The sequence below is a fragment of the Arachis ipaensis genome, chromosome B6 (assembly GCF_059453495.1).
Source record: "Arachis ipaensis isolate K30076 ecotype BB chromosome B6, ASM5945349v1, whole genome shotgun sequence".
NCBI classification, from domain to species: domain Eukaryota; kingdom Viridiplantae; phylum Streptophyta; class Magnoliopsida; order Fabales; family Fabaceae; genus Arachis; species Arachis ipaensis.
This window is the reverse complement of record NC_142441.1, coordinates 110760260-110775009: the sequence shown is the minus strand read 5'-3', so window position 1 is coordinate 110775009 and position 14750 is coordinate 110760260. Positions and strand designations below refer to the sequence as shown.

The following is a 14750-nucleotide window of genomic DNA, read 5'->3' as shown; positions in this document are numbered from 1 at the left end:
ATTGATTCGTTGAGGAGGGTAAAATTTTGCTAAAAATTTATTCACCACGTCTTTCCAAGTTGTCAAGCTCTCCCTTGGGAAAGACTCCAGCCACTTAGTTGCCTTATCCCTGAGTGAGAATGGAAATAAGAGTAGTCTATAGGCGTCAGAATGAACAACATTAGATTTCACTGTGTCACATATTCTCAGGAAAATGGTTAAATGTTGATTTGGGTCCTCTTGGACACTCCCTCCGAACGAACAGTTGTTCTGCACATGGGTGATGAGCTGTGGCTTCAGTTCAAAATTGTTGGCATGGATGGTTGGCTTTTGAATGCTACTTTCACAGTTTCCTGGGTTTGGATTGATGTAAGAGCCTAAAACTCTTCTATCCTCCCCAGCATGATTTGCTCGACCTCCTCTGCCATGGTTGTGAGCCTCTTCTTCATGATGGTTTTCCATATTTTCTTCCATGTCTGGTTCAAAGTATTCCTCAAAGTGTTCCTCCTCTTCTTCACCACCAACTACACGTTTTTCTCTTGCCTCCCTCCTTAGTCTAAGGAAGGTTCTCTCAGGTTCAGAATCAAAGGAAGTTGAAGCCCCACTTCTTCTCCCTGTCATACAACCAACAAGTACAAGCAAAGAGAATAGGTGCAGAAAGTATATCTGTCAGAATTACTGTTAGTGTGAGTGATGCAATATATCAAACAGTTAGTGGGTTAGTGAGATAAATAGTAAATAACAAAGAAAAAGTAAGGGGGAAGGGAAGAAGTTATCTAAAACAGAAAGTAAATGACTCAAACAGAAATTTAAATCAAACAAAAATAAAATGCTCAATCTAGTTATCCTCCAATCTAATCATTGTTGATGCACAATCAATCTCCGGCAACGGCGCCATAAACTTGATGCATGGAAAACTTGTCTCACAACAAATTTCCTTCGGCAAGTGTACCGAATTTGTCGTCAAGTAAAAACTCACAATAGAGTGAGGTCGAATCCCACAAGGATTGATTGATCAAGCAACTTTAATTAGAGGATTGTTCTAGTTGAGCGAATCCAGAATTTGAGTTGAGAATTGCAGAAAATAAAATGGCGGGAAGGTAATTGACAGGAAAGTAAATGCTAAAATTATAGATCTGAAAGTAAATGACTGAAGGTAAATTGCAGAATTGTAAATGGGAATGGGGGAATTGCTCATTAAAGTAAATAACAAAAATTAAAGAAAATGGGTAAGATCAGAAATGGGAAATTCATTGGGCTTAGGAGATGTTACATTCTCCGGATCAATTTCATTTTCATCTCTTCCTCAATCAATGCACTCATTGATCTCCTTGGCAATCTTAAGTGATTGAATTACAATTTCTTGTAATTCAATCTTTCAAATCTTGATCAATAGCCAATTCCTTGGTCAATTGCTCATGAGAAGAGATGAAGTATGGTCACTGATTATACCACATGCATTTCCCAAACCAAGTGTTGAGAGGATTATAGTCACATATCCATCCAAACCCAATTTGGTCCAGCATGAGAAAGTATTTCTAGATTGATCTCTTCATTCCTCTTTCAAGGTTCAGAAGAGATCCAAGTATGAATAGCTTCTTTTTCAAGATAACTACTCAATTGGATGAAGATCGAAAGCTTTCAAGTAAAATCAAGAGAAAAGATAGAAGAAGAATAATGAAAACTAGTATTGATCCATCAAATTACAACAGAGCTCCCTAACCCAATGACAGGGGTTTAGTTGTTCATAGCTCTGAAAAATGAAAACAAAGATGGAGAATACATGATGAAAACTTAGAAGTGCAGAGAAAGTAAATACAGAGAGTAGTTCTATGCTAAGAGTCTCCCTATAATTTCCCACTCTCTAAAATATTTCAAAGCTACTCCTATATATACTACTCTTCTGTTCTTCTTGTTGATTCTTCAAGTCTTGGGCCTTTGGATCTTGAGTTTGAAGCAGTTTTCTTCTTCATTGGGCTTAGCTTTTACTTGCAGAGAGAAAGTATGAAGTGGGCAGGGCCTTTGGCTCAGGAAGTTAGTGGTGTTAACGTTCAGTGAAAATATGGGTTCGAGAACGTTAGTGACAATCACCTTTTTCACTAACGTTCCTCACCAAAGTTAAAAGCCACGTTAACCTCAACGTTAGTGGCACAAATGTTGCCACTAACGTTTCTACTATGTCCTTCGCACACGTTATTGGGACTCAACTTTCCCAATAACGTTGAGAAGCCTCCCCCTTCCTACGTTAGAGTCCACGTTAACTTAGTTAACGTGGCTCTTTTAACGTAGGCTTGCCATCCTTCGAGAACGTTAGTGACACTTACCATTTTCACTAACGTTCCAAATTACCCCTATTTTCCATGTTAGAGTCCACGTTAACTAGGTTAACGTGGCTTCTAACGTGGCCTTGCTAGCCATCTCCAACGTTAGTGACAAAGTTGAGTGTCACTAACGTTGGCTCATCTTTCCCTTATCCACGTTAGCTTCTACGTTAACTAAGTTAACGTGTGAGTTAACGTGGCTCATGGTGGCATGTGTGGCTCCTTCCAACGTTAGTGATAATGTTGGGTGTCACTAACGTTGGCAATTACCTTCTTTCTTCACGTTAGCTTCCATGTTAACTAGGTTAATGTGGGAGTCAACATGGCTCATTGGGGGCTTGTGTTCTTCCAACGTTAGTGACAATGTTGGGTGTCACTAACGTTGTCGACCACTTTGTTCCTTCACGTTAGCTTAGGTTAACGTGGGAGTTAACGTGGCTTAATGTGCTTTGGCCAACGTTAGTGACAATGTTGAGTGTCACTAACGTTGGCTCCCCCCTTTCTTCTTAACGTTAGAGGCCACTAATAATCTTGGTCCAACGTTAGTGATAATGTTAAGTGTCACTAACGTTGGCTCCATTTCTTTACTTCCGCATTAGAGTTCACGTTAACTTAGTTAACGTGACTCTTAACGTGGGCAATGATGGCTTCGAGAGCGTTATTGGCAATCACTTTTCTCATTAACTTTGCAAGTTACACCCATTCCACGTTAGTGTTAACGTTAGTGTAACTAACGTAGCCACTAATGTGGTTCTTCTTTGCTTCCTTTGTCCTGAAATCAAGCAATAACGTGCATCAAAGTTCTAGTCCAAGTCATGGGAAATGCAACATCCAATTTTGTCCTTAAATTCATGCAAAATCCTCATGAAATCATGTAAAGTGCACAATGTATGCTTGAATCAAGATGTAAGTGAATATCTACCCAAAACTAGCTTATTTCCTAAAGAAATGCATGAAACTACCCTAAAAACAGTAAAGAAAAGGTCAGTGAAACTGGCCAAAATGCCCTGGCATCAGACCTTGAAGAGAAAGCTAAGAGAAGCTAAAGTACAACTCTCTGTAGAGGACCTAACAGAAATTTTCAAACAAGAAGAAGCCATGGCAGCCGAAAACAACAACAATGCCAACAATGCAAGGAAGGTGCTTGGTGACTTTACTGCACCTACTCCCGACTTCTATGGGAGAAGCATCTCAATCCCTACCATTGGAGGAAACAACTTTGAGCTTAAGCCTCAATTAGTTTCTCTGATGCAACAGAATTGCAAGTTTCATGGACTTCCAATGGAAGATCCTCATCAGTTCTTAGCTGAATTCCTGCAAATCTGTGACACTGTCAAGACTAATGGGGTTGATCCCGAGGTCTATAGACTTATGCTTTTTCCTTTTGAGAGATAGAGCTAGAACATGGTTGGATTCACAACCTAAAGAAAGCCTAAACTCTTGGGAAAAGCTAGTCAATGCCTTCGTGGCAAAGTTCTTTCCACCTCAAAAATTGAGTAAGCTTAGAATGGAAGTCCAAACCTTCAAATAGAAGGAAGGTGAATCCCTCTATGAAGCTTGGGAAAGATACAAGCAATTAATCAGAAGGTGCCCTTCTGACATGCTTTCAGAATGGAGTATCATAGGTATCTTCTATGATGGTCTGTCTGAACTGTCCAAGATGTCATTGGACAGCTCTGCTGGAGGATCTCTTCATCTGAAGAAGACGCCTGCAGAAGCTCAGGAACTCATTGAGATGGTTGCAAATAACCAATTCATGTACACTTCTGAAAGGAACCCTATGAATAATGGGACAAATCAGAAGAAATGAGTTCTTGAGATTGATACTCTGAATGCCATACTGGCTCAGAATAAAATATTGACTCAGCAAGTCAATATGATTTCTCAAAGTCTATCTCGAATGCAAGCTGCACCAGGCAGTACTAAGGAAGCTTCATCTGAAGAAGAAGCTTATGATCCTGAAAACCCAGCAATGGAAGAGGTGAATTATATGGGAGAATCCTATGGAAACACCTATAATCCTTCATGGAAAAATCATCCAAATCTCTCATGGAAGGACCAACAGAGGCCTCAACAAGGCTTCAATAACAGTAATGATGGAAGAAACAGGTTTAGTAATAGCAAACCTTTTCCATCGTCTTCTCAGCAACAGATAGAGAATTCTAAGCAGAGCCACTCTGAATTAGCAACTGTAGTCTCTGATCTAATTAAAACCACTCAAAGTTTCATGACTGAAACAAGGTCCTCCATTAGAAATTTGGAGGCACAAGTGGGTCAGCTAAGTAAGAAAGTTACTGAACTCCCTCCTAGTACTCTTCCAAGCAATATAGAAGAGAATCCAAAAAGAGAGTGCAAGGCCATCACCATAACCCACACGGCCGAATCTGGAGAGGAGGAAGAGGCAGTGATCTCCACTAAGGAAGATCTCACTGGACGTCCACTGGCCTCCAAGGAGTTCCCTCATGAGGAACCATGGGAATCTGAGGCTCACACTGAGACCATAGAGATTCTATTGAATTTACTTCTGCCATTCATGAGCTCTGATGAGTATTCTTCCTCTGAAGAGGATGAAGATGTTACTGAAGAGTAAGTTGCTAAGTACCTTGGAGTAATCATGAAACTAAATGCCAAGTTATTTGGTAATGAGACTTGGGAGGATGAACCCCCTTGCTCACCAAGGAACTGGATGACTTGACTAGGCAAAGATTACCCCAAAAGAGACAAGATCCTGGAAAGTTCTCAATACCTTGCACCATAGGCACCATGACCTTTGAAAAGGCTCTATGTGACCTAGGGTCAAGCATAAACCTCATGCCTCTCTCTGTAATGGAGAAACTAGGAATTTTTGAAGTGCAAGCTGCAAGAATCTCATTAGAGATGGCAGACAATTCAAGAAAATAAGCTTATGAACTTGTAGAGGATGTCTTGGTAAAAGTTGAAGACCATTACATCCTTGCTGATTTCATAATCTTAGAGACTGGGAAGTGTATGGATGAATCCATCATCCTTGGCAAACCCTTCCTAGCCACAGCAAAAGCTGTGATTGATGTTGACAGAGGAGAATTGGTCCTTCAAGTGAATGAGGACTCCCTTGTGTTTAAAGCTCAAGGATCTCCCTCTATAATCATGGAGAAGAAGCATGAAAAGCTTCTCTCAATGCAGAGTCAAACAAAATCCCCACATTCAAACTCTAAGTTTGGTGTTGGGAGGCCACAACCAAACTCTAGGTTTGGTGTTGAGAGGCCATCATCATGCTCTGAGTATCTGTGAGGCTCCATGAGAGCCCACTGTCAAGCTTCTGACATTAAAGAAGCGCTTGTTGGGAGGCAACCCAATTTTTACTTATCTATGTTAAATTTCTATTTGTTATTTTATGTTTTCTGTAGGTTGATGATCATGTGAAGTCACAAAAACAATTGAAATAGCAAAAACAAACTGAAAAATAGAATGAAAAATAGCACACCCTGGAGGAGAAGCCTACTGGCATTTAAACGCCAGTAAGGGCAGCAGAATGAGCGTTAAACCCCCAGTCTGGCACCATTTTGGGCGTTAAACGCCAGAAATGGGCAACAACCTGGCATTTAACGCCAGGATTGTCAGAAAAGGGCATTTTGTACGCCACTTGGTGCAGGGATGAAAAATCCTTGACACCTCAGGATCTGTGGACCCCACAGGATCCCCACCTCTCTCTCTCTTCTTCACCCATTCACCAAACACCTCAATACCTCTTCCCCAAAAACCCCTCACCTATCAAGTCCTACCCTCTTCTCCATAAACCCTTCACCAATCCACATCCATCCATCATAAAACCTCACCTACCTCACCATTCAAATTCAAACTATTTTCCCTCCCAAACCCACCCTATATGGCCGAACCCAAACCCTCTCTCCACCCCTATATAAACCCATCTTCACTCCTTCATTTTCACACAACATAAACACTACTTCTCCCCCTTGGCCAAAACACCAACCCACCTCCATCTCCTCCATTTCTTCTTCTTCTACTCTCTTCTTTCTTCTTTTGCTCGAGGACGAGCAAATATTCTAAGTTTGGTGTGGTAAAAGCATTGCTTTTTGTTTTTCCATAACCATTTATGGCACCAAAGGCCGGAGAAACCTCTAGAAAGAGGAAAGGGAAGGCAAAAGCTTCCACCTCCGAGTCATGGGAGATGGAGAGATTCATCTCAAAGGTACATCAAGACCACTTCTATGAAGTTGTGGTCAAGAAGAAGGTGATTCCCAAGGTCCCTTTCAAACTCAAAAAGGGTGAATATCTAGAGATCCGACATGAGATTTGAAGAAGAGGTTGGGAAGTTCTCACCAACCCCATTCAACAAGTCAGAATCTTAATGGTTCAAGAGTTCTATGCCAATGCATGGATCACCAAGAACCATGATCAAAGTGTGAACCCGGACCCAAAGAATTGGCTTACAATGGTTCGGAAGAAATGCTTAGATTTTAGTCCGGAGAATGTAAGGTTGGCATTCAACTTGTCCATGATGCAAGGAGATGCACACCCCTACACTAGAAGGGTCAACTTTGATCAAAGGTTGGACCAAGTCCTCATAGACATTTGTGAAGAGGGCGCTCAATGGAAGAAAGATTCAAGAGGGAAGCCGGTTCAACTAAGGAGGCATGACCTCAAGCCCGTGGCTAGGGGATGGTTGGAGTTTATCCAACGCTCAATCATTCCCACTAGCAACCGGTCTGAAATTACTATAGACCGGGCGATCATGATCCGTAGCATCATGATTGGAGAGGAAGTAGAAGTTTATGAGGTTATATCCCAAGAACTCTACAAGGTGGCGGACAAGTCCTCCACTTTGGCAAGGTTAGCCTTCCCTCACCTCATTTGTCACCTCTGCAATTCAGCTGGAATTGACATAGAGGAAGACATCCTTATTGATGAGGATAAGCCCATCACTAAGAAAAGGATGGAGCAAATAAGAGAACCTCACCATGAGCATGAGGAAATTCCTCATCATGAAATCCCTGAGATGCCTCAAGGGATGCATTTTCCTCCACAAAACTATTGGAAGCAAATCAACACCTCCCTAGGAGAATTAAGTTCCAACATGGGACAACTAAGGGTGGAGCACCAAGAGCATTCCATCCTCCTCCATGAAATTAGAGAAGACCAAAGAGTCATGAGAGAGGAGCAACAAAGGCAAGGAAGAGACATTGAGGAGCTCAAGCACTCCATTAGATCTTCAAGAGGAAGAACAAGCCACCATCACTAAGGTGGACCCGTTCTTTAATCTCTCTGTTCTTTATTTTCTATTTTTCGAATTTTTATGCTTTATGTTTATTTATGTTTGTGTCTTTATTACACGATCACTAGTGTCTAAGTGTCTATGCCTCAAAGATATGAAAATGAATCCATCACCTTTCTTAAATGGAAAATGTTTTTAATTGAAAAAGAAAAAGAAGTGCATGAATTTTGAATTTTATAACAGATTAATTATTTTGATGTGGTGGCAATACTTTTGTCTTTCTGAATGAATGCTTGAACAGTGCATATTTTTTACTTTGATTGTTCATGAATGTTAAAATTGTTGGCTCTTGAAAGAATGATGGAAAAGGAGAAATGTTATTTGATAATCTGAAAAATTATAAAATTGATTCTTGAAGCAAGAAAAAGTAGTGAATAAAAAAAGCTTGCAAAAAAAAATATAAGCGAAAAAAAAGAGAAAAAAAAAGAGAGAAAGAAAAAGCAAGCAAACATAGCCAATAGCCCTTTAAACCAAAAGGCAAGGGAAAAATAAAAAGGATCCAACGCTTTGAGCATCAATGGATAGGAGGGCCCAAAAGGCTAAACCAAGCTGTCCCTAACCATGTGCTTGTGGCGTAAAGGTGTCAAGTAAAAACTTGAGACTGAGCGGTTAAAGTCATGGTCCAAAAGCAAAAAGAGTGTGATTAAGGGCTCTGGACACCTCTAATTGGGGACTCTAGCAAAGCTGAGTCACAATCTGAAAAGGTTCACCCAGTTATGTGTCTGTGGCATTTATGTATCCGGTGGTAATACTGGAAAACAAAATGCTTTGGGTCACGGCCAAGACTCATAAAGTAGCTGTGTTCAAGAATCAACATACTTAACTAGGAGAATCAATAACACTATCTGAATTCTGAGTTCTTATGGATGCCAATCATTCTGAACTTCAAGGGATAAAGTGAGATGCCAAAATTGTTCAGAAGCAAAAAGCTAAAAGCCCCACTCATCTAATTAATACTAATCTTCATAGATGTTTTTGGAATTCATTGTACATTCTATTCTCTTTATCTTATTTGATTTTTAGTTGCTTGGGGACAAGCAACAATTTAAGTTTGGTGTTGTGATAAGCGGATAATTTATACGCTTTTTGGCATTGTTTTTAGTATGTTTTTAGTATGTTTTAGTTAGTTTTTATTATATTTTTATTAGTTTTTAAATAAAAATCACTTTTCTGGACTTTACTATGAGTTTGTGTGTTTTTCTGTGATTTCAGGTATTTTCTGGCTGAAATTGAGGGACCTGAGCAAAAATCTGATTCAGAGGCTAAAAAAGGACTGCAGATGCTGTTGGATTCTGACTTCCCTGCACTCAAAGTAGATTTTCTGGAGCTACAGAAGCCCAATTGGCACACTCTCAATTGCGTTGGAAAGTAGACATCCTGGGCTTTCCAGAAATATATAATAGTCCATACTTTGCCCAAGATTTGATGGCGCAAACCGCGTTGCAAATCAGCTTAAGAATTCTGGCGTCAAAACGCGAGAATTGGCACAAAAGCTGGAGTTAAACGCCCAAACTGGCACAAAAGCTGGCGTTTAACTCCAAGAAAAGTCTCTACATGTGAAAGCTTCAATGCTCAGCCCAAGCACACACCAAGTGGCCCCGGAAGAAGATTTATGCATTAATTACTTATTTCTGTAAATCCTAGGCTACTAGTTCTCTATAAATAAGACCTTTTACTATTGTATTTTCATCTTAGTTCTTCTAGTTCCCTCTCTGGGGCCAAAGCCAATGACCACCATTATCACTTTTGTATTTTCAATGGTGGAGTTTCTACACACCATAGATTAAGGTGTGGAGCTCTGCTGTTCTTTATGAATTAATGCAAAGTACTACTGTTTTTCTATTCAATTCACGCCTACTTCTTCTCTAAGATATTCATTCGCACTCAAGAACATGAGGAATGTGATGATTATGTGACACTCATCACCATTCTCACCTATGAACGCGTGCCTGACAACCACTTCCGTTCTACATGCAAACAAGCTTGAATGTGTATCGCTTGGGTTTCTAATCTAAGATTAGAACCTTCGTGGTATAGGCTAGAATTATTGGCGGCAATTCCTGAGATCCGGAATGTGTAAACCTTGTCTGTGGTATTCTGAGTAGGATCTGGGAAGGGATGACTATGACTAGCTTCAAACTCGCGAGTGTTGGGCGTGTGACAGACGCAAAATGATCAATGGATCCTATTCCAACATGATCGAGAACCGACAGATGATTAGCCGTGCGGTGACAGCATGCGTAGAACATTTTCACTGAGAGGACGGGAAGTAGCCATTGACAACGGTGATGCCCAACATAAAGATTGCCATGGAAGGGAGTATGAATGATTGGATGAAGGCAATAGGAAAGCAGAGGTTTATGAGGAACAAAGCATCTTCATACGCTTATCTGAAATTCCTACCAATGAATTACATAAGTATCTCTATCTCTATCTTTATTTTATGTTTTATTTATCTTTAATTATCAATCCTCCATAACCATTTGAATCTTCCTGACTGAGATTTACAAGATGACCATAGCTTGCTTCAAGCCGACAGTCTCCGTGGGATCGACACTTACTCACGTAAGGTATTACTTGGAGACCCAGTGCACTTGCTGGTTAGTTATGCGGAATTGTGAAAAAGTGTGATTCACGTTTGAGAGCTCCAAGTCTTTGGCGCCATTGTTGATGATCACAATTTCGTGCACCAGGTGTCTATTATAGAATTCACCCGACCTGAAAGTATCCATTTGGGGAATGTCCGGTGCAAAAGTAATTGAATGGGTAAGTCGCCAATCCCTAAAACGGACTATGTAATGTACTTTATCGGGTTACGGGTGGGCATTTTACCAGAGGTTTCTATTGTATCAATTCGTGAACATGTGGTGTGAGTCCCATGCATCAAACTTTTGACGGATGGTTGCTTGAAGCCGATCCATTGCTTCCTCGAAAGATGGACATTCTTCCATGTAGGGTGGTGGAAGGTAGAACTCGTCTTGTGGTTGAAAGTTCTCATACATTGGAGGTGGTTCATCTTGATCATAGTATGGAGGAGGTGGTTCTTGGAAGTATTGAGGTTGAGATGGTGGTGGTTCAATATGTGGCTCATGTAGCTCGAAAGGTGGTTGGTATAGTGTATATGGGTTAAGGTCATATGGAGGTGTTTAGTGGAAAGGGACTTGTGAGTATGGTTGAGGGAAATGTTAAGGATATGGCTCATAGGCATATGGTGGTGGTTCTTGAAAGTCACAAGGAGATTTGCCATAGCCATTTGATTGATATGCATCATAGAATGACTCTTGTTCATAGTGTATTGGTGGGGGTTGTTGCCAATAGGATTGATCATATGCATATGGCTCCTCCCACCTTTGATTGTCCCATCATTGATGCACATTCTCATTGAAGCTTCTATTTCCTACAACATAGTTAGAACCAAACTCATAGCCAAAGTGAGAATTCATGATAGCAAAGGCAAAAATAAAAAACACGAAAACAAGGAGATAAAATCTAGCTACTACATCAAACAAGCAAACTATTCACAATATTCACATATGTACAATAACTAATAATATAACACCATTGCAATTCCCCGGCAACGGTGCCATTTTGATGAATGGATTTTTGTGTGTGTAGAATTCACTAATAAAATCTCGTCGCAAGTATAGTTTATAAACCAACAATAATTCTTTCATACAAAAATTTGGTTGTCACAAGTAACAAACCCCTAAAATTATAAACCGAAGTATTCAAACCTCGGGTCGTTCTCCCTAGGAATTGCAATAAAGTGTTCTCGTTATTGGTTATGAAGTATCTTTCGGGTTTTTGAGATAAGAGACAAGAATTATAAATGGCAAAGGAAATAAACTAACAACTAGAAAAGCTCTTGGCAAGGAATGAAAACTAGAAGTCCTATCCTAGTTATCCTTCTCAATTGTGATGAGAATTGTCCATTGCTCCCACTTAGTTAACCCCTAACTATGGAGAAAAGTCAAGTGGATGGACTAACTTGATTCCACAAATCCTAGCCAAATCCTAAAAGAAAGACTAGCTTTAGTGGCATTCAAGTCAATTAGCAACTTCTAATTATCAATTAACAAAGGAATTAGATAACTCAAGAGTCACTAATTACTCTACCAAAACCAAGAGGAGAAAAATCTATTCTACAATCCAACCAAGCTTTTTATCAAACACTTGGAGTGCAAAAAAGGAAAGTAAATCTATACTACTCAATTACAAGGAATTAAACAAAAACAAATGAATCATAAATTGCATTAAAAGAGAAATAGAAGAAACAAAAATGCATCAACATAAAAGAAAAGAATTACAAGAATTAAAGGCTAAACTAGAGAGAGGAAATGTAGAAGAAGAAGAATTACAAAAGTAAAAGTGAATCAAAGCATGAAATTAACCTAGATCTAAGAAATTCTAATCTAGATCTAACTTAATCCTAATTCTAGAGAGAAGTGAGAGCTTCTCTCTCTAGAAACTAACTTTACTCCAAAACTAAACTAAACTAAACTAAACTAATGTAATGTGTTCAAAAGTTCAATGTGTGTTGATTTCTCTTCATTCCTTGGGTTAAATAGCATCAGAAGTGAGTTGGATTTGGGCCTGGAAAGCCCAGAGTTCGCCCCCAGCAGATTCACTTTAAGTGGGTCACGTGCGAACACCGACGCGTACGCGTACAGCACGCTTACGCGTCGCTTGACAATTTTCCATCCATGCGTACGCGTCATGTGCGCGTACACGTCGCCATGTGACCTCATCGTTTCACGCGTGCGCATCTGTCACGCGTGCACGTGGAGTGAATTTCTCCCAATCCTTGATTTTCCATGATTTCTCCACTTTGCATGCTTTTCTCTTCATTCCTTTGATCCATCCCTAGCCTTTTCAACCTGAAATCACTAACAAACATATCAAGACATCTAGTGGAATCAAAAGTGAATCAAAATTAGCAATTAAGGACCTAAAAAGCATATTTTCACTCTTAAGCGCAAATTAGGGAGACAATCATGAAACCATGCCATTTCATTGAATAAATGTGGGTAAAAGGTTATAAAACTCCCTAAATTAAGCACAAGATAAACCCTAAAAATGGGGTTTATCAACATACATCAAACCTAAAAGTATATAGTATGAGCTTGTATTTTATATTCTCTGAGTTGCATGAACAAATGATGATTTCTTTTCCCAATTATGTTTGAAACAGCAAGCGTTTATTATCCATGATGGTAGTATTGAAGAAATTGTTATTTGCAACTTCTTAAGATTATATAAACTCTAACATTTTTTATTTATATTTTTATTTTTTATATTTTTAAACTCTAACTTTTATTCCTCCTTTCTTTTTTATTTTTTAAAGAAGCTTATCTTTTCCAGTTCATTTTTTGGCTTTGGAACCAGAAATTCTTTCTTCTAGTAATTTTTTAAAAGTACAGAATTTGGCCATGAGTAAGCAGCCTTCCTAATACCATTTGTATGCTATCGTTTATCCGGGATACAAGTACCTTTGTCTCTGTTTTATTTCTAAGTTATTCTCCCGTTCTCTCTCTAGGATTACTTGTTGAATTAAAATATATTATTACTCTCCTATTACATAATTGTGATAAATTTTAAATATTTCTTTTGACACTTTGCCTGAATTTTTTTAAAAGATTTTCGATTTGTAATACCTTTTTAAATATTTATTCATTTGTTTACATGATTTCAAAAGAGTAGATATACATAAGAGTTGGATCTCAAAGCCACGAGGAAGTTACGAATACAGGGCCGGCATGAACAGATTTTTGGACTTTGCATTTGCCAATGCATCATCCGATGGGATGATACATTGTCCATATCCTTCGTGTGGGTTCCGGCTTTTCCAAACTAGAGATGATGCCTATGATCATCTGCTGATAAAACCTTTTCCTACCAATTATACCTTTTGGTTGCATCATGGTGAGAGACACGTAGGAGAGAGCTCAAGTGAGAGATAAGAAGGTGAACCGTGTAGCGTCCACCGAGATCCAATGCGCCACATGGTTCATGAAGCATTCAACTTTCAAGGTGTCCTTGCCGATGAAGAAGACTCAAGCAATGAACATTTGGGGGGGTGCTGAAGAGTTGCCGTATTTGTACAACGAACCTAGTCACGCGGCCCATGATTTTGATGAGCTGCTTGAAGATGGAGAGTGATGAGCGGATATTTTATACGCTTTTTGGGGATAATTTCATATAGTTCTGCATATGTTTTAGTTAGTTTTTTGTCTATTTCTATTAGTTTTTAGGAAAAATTCATATTTCTGGACTTTACTATGAGTTGTGTGTTTTTCTGTAATTTCAGGTATTTTTCTGGCTGAAATTGAAGGAGCTGAGCAAAAATCTGATTCAGGCTGAAAAAGGACTGCTGATGTTGTTGGATTCTGACCTCCCTGCACTCAAAGTGGATTTTCTGGAGCTACAGAACTCGAAATGGCATGCTTCCAATTGCGTTGGAAAGTAGACATCCAGGGCTTTCCAGAAATATATAATAGTCCATACTTTGCACAAAAATAGACGACGTAAACTGGCGTTCAACGCCAGTCCTCTGCCCAATTCTGGCGTCCAGCGCCAGAAAAGGATCAAAAGCTGGAGTTGAACGCCCAAACTGGCATAAAAACTGGCGTTCAACTCCACAAATGGCCTCTGCACGTGAATTGCTTAAGTTTCAGCCCCAGCACACACCAAGTGGGCCCCAGCAAACACCAAGTGGGCCCCAGAAGTAGATCTCTGCATCATCCATCATAGTTTATCCAGTTTTTGTAAACCTAAGCTACTAGTTTAGTATTTAAACAACTTTTAGAGACTTATTTTGTATCTCATGACATTTCAGATCTAAACTTTGTATTTTCTGATGGCATGAGTCTCTAAACCCCATTGTTGGGGGTGAGGAGCTCTGCTGTGTCTCGATGAATTAATGCAAGTATTTCTGTTTTCCATTCAAACACGCTTGTTCCTATCTAAGATGTTCATTCGCGCTTAACTGTGATGAAGGTGATGATCTGTGACAATCATCACCTCCCTCAGATCATGAACGTGTGCCTGACAACCACCTCCGTTCTATATACGATTGAATGAGGATCTCTTAGATTCCTTAATCAGAATCTCCGTGGTATAAGCTAGAATTGATGGCGGCATTCATGAGAATCCGGAAAGTCTAAACCTTGTCTGTGGTA

The 14750-nt window shown here is 39.5% G+C and overlaps 1 non-coding gene across 1 annotated transcript; it reads right to left on the bottom strand.

The window, feature by feature from the left end:
• Positions 1-3798: 3798 nt before the first annotated feature.
• On the bottom strand, positions 3799-3906 carry LOC148562300 (small nucleolar RNA R71). The gene has a single exon (XR_015887211.1). It is a non-coding gene; the product is annotated as a small nucleolar RNA R71 (small nucleolar RNA).
• Positions 3907-14750: the final 10844 nt, after the last annotated feature.